The following is a 7,029-nucleotide window of genomic DNA, read 5'->3' as shown; positions in this document are numbered from 1 at the left end:
AAGTGGCTAGGATAGATATATAGTTACATTCTCTTAATGAATAGAGGGATTTGTTCTAATGGTGTTTGTAAATAGGATATCATGTCTACATCTTGCACAGGAATTAACCACTAGGAAGAATGTATGCAATGTGTTAATTATTGAAACTGTCCTACCAATTTGATTTGAATCTCTCTCGTTGCTATTTGTTTCTCAATAAAATTATGAAAAAAAAAAGGAAAGAAATGCACAGGAGTTTCAGTGGAGATCAATCCAAAAATATTGTAACTGCCAGGAAGGGAATTTTACGCCCTGCTCTAGGACACAACATTCACCAGCAAAATGGGTATTTATACAGAGCTCAATGAACAGTCTAGATCTGGAATACAGAGTACCAAAAATAAACATTTACTAGATGGGCATAATGAGAACGTGGAAATGACACTTCATCTAACCTGTTCGTCAATTTCTAGAACTTAACCAATCTGAAGAAGAGGAACAAAAGGATGGAGGGAAAGCAAGCAAAGAGCCAAGGCAAAACCAGAAGCCCTCATGTACAGGTAGTGGTGTGATTCAGGTCTCGGAAAGAGAGGAGAGTGATGCAGAATAATGGAAAAATAACGGCCTCAAAGCCCCCAAATTTGGTAAAAGACATAAGTTTACACACTAAAGAAGCTCACGCTGCTGGGCTGAGGCTGGGCCAGTGCCCATTAGTGCTTCTTGCTGGCTCTGGCATTAGAGTAGACAGTGAACATCCTGGTATTTCACTGTCTTTTGTTACACTGGAGGTTTTCTTGGGACCTATTTTCACTCAGGTCCTCATGCTTTTGGTTCTCACAGAATGTGACCTTGGGTTTAGCAGTTCCTAAGCTTCTGCAATATATAGGACTTTTAAAGCATTTGAAGACTTAAGCAACCATTTCAATTTGAAATAGTGTTGAATTTAAAAACATAGCATAGATTTTTGAGCAGGAAAACAGGAATTGTGGACAGCACCAAGGAAAACTCCAGCTCTTTTGCCTGCTCTAGATCTTCAGTTTACCCCACAAGACAAAAGCAAAACAACCCCAAACTTGCTTCTTCTGGGAAAGAGGTTGTCATTTTGCAGAAGCAGAAGCTGGTGATTTAATTTTTGTGTAGATTTCTCCGCATCTCAACTGCAACCTTCTTTGGCTTGGTCTCTGCCTGGCGCTGGAACAGCCTCGGTCCGGCATGAGCCTCTGGCTGTGCTGGGGGCTGTGACTCAGCATCTGACACCCAAGGCATGTCTCCATTGTCCACAGGCTGTGACACAGGTATGGGCCCAGCCTTACCCTGAGAAGGTGGGTCTGGCTACTGAGTAAAACCAACACCCGGCTCTCAGACGCTTTTCAGTCACAAAGAAGCTCTGGAGCCTTGCTGAGGGCCTCTTTCTCAGTTGCCTCACCCTCTCCAACAGGCCGGAAGTTAGCCTCTCTGGCGGGGTCAGTCCTGCACGTTTGTTTGGCCAACACTGTGGGCCCTGGAGTCCAAGGCAGGCTCCTGAGACTCAGACTCCAGGCTGCCAACGTCAGTGCTGCCCTTGTGGGCTCCATGTGGAGAATCTAAGAGCCAGCTGCTCCCCACGCTAAGTAGCCCCATTATGGTTTTTATTTTGATCATCATTCTTTGGAAGAATTTTAAAAACGTGCTGTGTTTTGCAGAAAGATGCAAGTTGCCAAGCACACCACAAGAGAGGGAAGGTTCGTCATCCTGGACTGTCAGTTTTTCTCACTGACTTTGGCAGAAAAGAACCATTTCAGCAGGGCAGAATCCGCCTGTCAGCTGGGACATGCAGTCTTTCCTAAGTGTCTCGGCTAGTGCCAACTTGTAGTAAATTAGGCGCCTAACTTACTAATAGTGATGAACCCATTAGAGCTGACAGGCGCCTGGCTGCGCTGCCTCGAATTAACTGTGAGTGGCCAGAGGTGCTGCTGGGGCTCAAGCTCAGAGTCAGAATAGGAGAGCGGCTGGCCCTCTAGCCAGGGCTTTGCAGCGTGGACAGGTCAGCAACGGACAGACAGTGATGCACACCGGGTTTGAGACCAAGCATCTGAGCTAAAATTAGAATGTTTATGGCTTGGCACACAACCCTAGATTACTGCAAAAACGAGACTTTTTTAGGTGCCAACCTTTCGCGACTTGGCATAATTGGACTCTCTCTTCTTGTTTGAAACACTTTTCCTTAATAGCATGAAGCATTCAAGAAAAAATGCCAGCGTCCCACCCCTGGGTTGGTCTGTCCTTTGGCAGCACGCCCTCCTGCTTTGAAATGTAGTTTATGGAAATTGCCACACAAATGCTTGAAGGATTTGGGAAAGTGATTAATGCGTTCCGAGCCACATGTACACACTCAAGTCAGCCAAGGTTGCCACTCGAGCAGGGCAGCAGTGTGCCCCGAGCGGGGCAGGCCTGGGTCTGCGGAGATGTTCTCCCCAGGTATGAGGGCTGTGGTCCTGCTGCCCCTCCAATAAACAGCAAGCGGCTCGGAGCTGGGCTGAGCCCTCGCTCTGCCTGAAACGCTGTATGATGTTTGGTGATCATCTTAAGCCAGATGACCTGCTTTATATACAGGGAAAGGAATTTTTTAAAAATAGTCTACTGCTATGTATAATCAAGCGAGTTACAAAAATCCTTCAGAGTGACATTAACCAATCCTCATGGCCCAGAAGCAGTCTATTTTAAGTCCTAGGATCCATCATTCTCTGTATATTCAGAAATGTGAGATTATAGATTTGTAACACAGGAGTGTAACTCATCATCAATGATCCAGAGCTGGAAGCTTGCACTCTACAGTGCAGGACCGAGTATGAACACTTGCTGCTCGTCGGCTGAGGCAGCCGAGTCCTGCTCTGGCAAACACTAGACAGTTGCCGCCAGAAAGAGATAAAGGGGCATAAGGCACCTCCGTTAGGGCCTCTGACTGAATCCAACACATGCTGAAAAGCCATACTTTCCTGCTATTTGAAGAGGCCACAAATGGCTCAAGTTGGAGCCAGATATTTTGAGTCAAGGAAGATATTTTTCAAAGCTCTGAAGAGCTAGACAATGATTACACATGGGCCACAAGGCTGCATCTGTGCACCTTAGCTGGAGCGGCTGCCTTGGGGGAGACTGAGCAGACTCTTCCCCTTCCTGCGTCTCTGCACTCAGCTCTATGCTCTGCGGCCTGGCCACACCCTACTCAGAGCCCACCGTTAGCATACAACACACTAGGCCTTGCATGCCAGGCAAGAGCTGAGCAAAGCCAAGGACTCCTGTGCCTCGTCCCCCACCACATCCCAGCCTGTGTGGGAAGGTCATTGTTGAAAGAACCAAAGGTATTTCTTAGAGATGCACAGTGGCAGCAGGGCACTGGCAACAGAGTCAGCCACCGCTGCAGAGCCTCTGAGCCCAGGAGATGGCTGGCCCACGCAACGGCACCGAGGGTGAGGCAGGATGGGGCTACTGCTCAGTGCTTCTTCCCTTGGTCACAGGGAAAGGACGCCAGATATATTAGAGCTCAGGGACATCAGGCCAGTATTTTCCAAGCTAAGTCTGCTAATGCATGGGATTGCAGGGTTTTAAATTGTGTGCCCCTCCAGTGCGATGTGTCCTCATCCATAGATGGCATGCGTGTACCTGTTCTACCATATAAAGTGTACAGTCACAAAAAAAGTCTCCTTTAAATAGAGATAAAAACAAGCAGGGCTTCTCCCATTTCTTCCACTGGCCTCTGTGCAGATCTCTCTGGATCCCCGGAGGTGCACTGGCTTGCCAGTGTGCTGCTGTCAGGGAGGGTGGGGAAGCCCTGCAGACCCTGTATTGGTCTGTTTGCTGCTGCTATAATAAAACACTCCATGCTGGTAAATGGTAAAGAAAAGAGGCTTACTTAACTCAGTTCTGCAGGTCCAGGAGCACTGGGCTCAGCCCAGCCATGGGGAAGGCCTGGTGGCCCCTCCTACAGGTCCACCCAACATCCGCCCACTAAGAATGAGCACTCCAGGGGACAAGCCACACTCGAGCCAGAGCAGCCCACAGTTTCTGTGATGAAAACAGCCCATTCTTCCTGTTGTGTGATTGAAGGCCATTGATTAATTTAGAAAACATAGAACTGCATGCTCTCGAAGGTTCTTGGTTTTCCTTTCTTTATTTTTTCTCAAAGGGCCTGTATTCTTTGTTTCCCATCACATAAAATACTATGCAATCTTCCCACTTAACATTAATAAGTACTTACTCTGTAGCACATTTTAAATAGCTCCATTAAAATTCCTCCCATAGCCATCCACAAGTACGAGTTTAAGTATTTCCTGACCAAATATATTTGTATTTTAGGGAAGGGTCTACAGGGCGTTCAGGGTCTCACTACTAGATTGGCCTTGTAGTGATCTGCCTGTTTACAGCCTCCCAAATGCTGGGATTACAGGTGCGCATCACAATGCTCAGTTTCAATTGCTGTCTCAGCGTGCCTTGGGGGTGGGGCTGGCACTGTAGGCCCAGGGATCAAACCCCCAGCTCCTGCGCCTGCTTGCAGGTGCTTTAATCCACTGAGCTATTTGGCTGGCCAGATTCCAAAGAGGCATATTAAACTTCAGGTTTTTGTTGTAGTTCCTCCTCACTCAACATGACCACCTCAGCCCTCACACCACCCTACAAAAGGAAACAATAAGAGAAACTGAGGTAGCCTTATGAAAATAAATCAGGGAAATGTTTAGGCTCCTAAACATAATAGAGCAAGTGAGGTTTGTTATGAAAACTATTTCTTAAAGTTTAGCATATCAATACTTGATGAAAAATACCTGTTCCGTGTTATGTCTAAGATGTTTGATATCCAGACAGATAGTGAGGTGAAGCTCAACTGCCTATGTTATAGGGAAATAATATCATTAAGCTTCTCTTCTAGAAGGTTAACAACTTAAGTTTACAGAACAAAAATTAGAGAAAAAGAAGGACTGCAAGGACAGCCAACATTTTGGCCCTAGTCTTTCAAAGTCAGTGAGGACTCAGGATATAAGAGAATCTGTACTCTAACATCCTGTAACTCACTGATGTCCCAAATTTTCTTTTTCTTTTTTTTTTAATTTTTAGAAACTTATTGGATTGTTTTGCTTTATTTTGGTTTTCTGTATGCAACATATTTTGAAATATGTATACATTATGGAGTGGTTCAGTTAAACTAATTAACACTGCATTACCTTACATACTTATTTTTTGTGATGAGAATACTTAATATCCACTCACAATTTTTAGAATATAGTATAATTAAGTTATTATGTTAACTCAAGGCTGATTTTAAAATATAGTATATTTCACTGTTATTGTGTTATTAATAACTCAAGGCTGATTTCAAAGAAATATCTTTTTAAAGCATTTCTTACTTTATCAAGGTTAGTTAAGAGGACAGTTTTTAATTAATTTTTTAACTGAAACATAAAAATTATAAATATTACTGGAGCACCATGTAATATTTTGATTCATGTGTACATTATATAAAATTTAAACCAAGTTCATCAGTTCATTTTTTTGTTGTTGTTTTTTTTTTCCAAATTTTCTGATCAAGGAGATTATGGGATCACAGAGGAAAGTGATCGATGATGTAGAGTGTGCCTAAGGAGAGTTACGTGGAGAGAAAACATTCTCTCAGGATTTCACAGAGAGCAAATTGGTCAAGCAATGGCCGTGACTCATCCACATGGCTGACACTGACAAAGGATCTACAAACTGCGGACGGGGTTTCAGGGTTAATCCTGAGGGGATTTGACTGACCTTGTCAGATACAAAAGTTATATTTCTTGTTATATAGGTTTTGCTTTTCTTAACCATCCAGCAGAAAAGTATAAAAAAGAGGTATGAAAAGTAAAGCCATATTAATATGCTGAGCTATAAAAGGCCCAAGTTATCAACTTCTGACATTGCCAGTCCTATGGATAACCCACTACTATTATGGACTACTGGACTATATTGAATCATTTTGCTGAATTCATGCACCTACAATATTGAAGTGGCAATGGAATACCCATCTCTGACAAAACTAAACAAAAAAACGGGAATACAAATGAAGGACCATTTTGTACCTGTATATTCAAAATAGTTAGGATAGATATAGAGCTACTGTCTCTTAATTCAAAGAGAAGAAACATTTGTACAAATAATGTTTGGACAGGATATCATGTCTGCATCTTGTACTATGAATAACCACTAAGAAGACAACAATACACAATGTATTAATTATTGTAACTGCTCTACTAATCAGTTTTGAAACTGTCTCATTGCTATTTGTTTCTCAATAAAATTAATAAAAAAAGAAAACTGTCTCTTTTTACATTGACATTATCCCAGAAAAGCATACTGAGAAACAATGGATTCCCCAACTGGATGTGAATTTTAATGACCTTCCAGAGCTGAAGCAGTGTGCATGGGTGGCCCTCACAGGAGACTCTGGGAGTCCAAGCAAGGACAGTGCCGAGTGGACAACCTACAAAGGCAGTAGAGCAGAGCATCTCCACTTGTGTGGCTGCGGACAGCCGACAAACAGCGGTGACCCTGGGCTGCATTTCCGGCTGAAGCTCTAGACAGCAACAGGTCTCCTGGCTGTGGGGGCGCTTACATTTGCTTGTTTTCCTTCCAGGTTCCCAAAGGAAATTGGAGTGGTACCACCACAACAAACGGGCTTCCAGACTACAGTGCAGAAAGCCTTGGGACCTGGGACCCGCGCAGTTAGCTTGCCCTGGAGATACGTGGGAAAAAAGAAAGCTTTGTTCCTGAAACCTGGCGTGGGTGACCCCTGTGGGTCTTTCAAAGAGTCTTCCTGTGGACTCAGGGAGTTGAAACCCCCGCAGGAAGCCACCCTAAGCTTTCTTGTGACCCACAGGCAGGGGAGTGTTGATATAAGAGATGACGACGACGGCGACGGCGGCGGGCGACGGCCTGGCAGGAGTTCCAAGGGCAGTGACTCTAGCACAGCCTTGACACACAGCCACCTGAAAAAGCACAGACAAGATAGCTCCTGCTCTTGGTGGTCTGCCCCTGGCCTGCCACTGTGCACAAGCTGCC

This window comes from Octodon degus, unplaced genomic scaffold (genome assembly GCF_000260255.1).
Source record: "Octodon degus isolate 3935 unplaced genomic scaffold, OctDeg1.0 scaffold00023, whole genome shotgun sequence".
Classification (NCBI taxonomy): Eukaryota; Metazoa; Chordata; class Mammalia; order Rodentia; family Octodontidae; genus Octodon; species Octodon degus.
The sequence above is the reverse complement of the archived record's forward strand: the minus strand, read 5'-3'. Positions refer to the sequence as shown.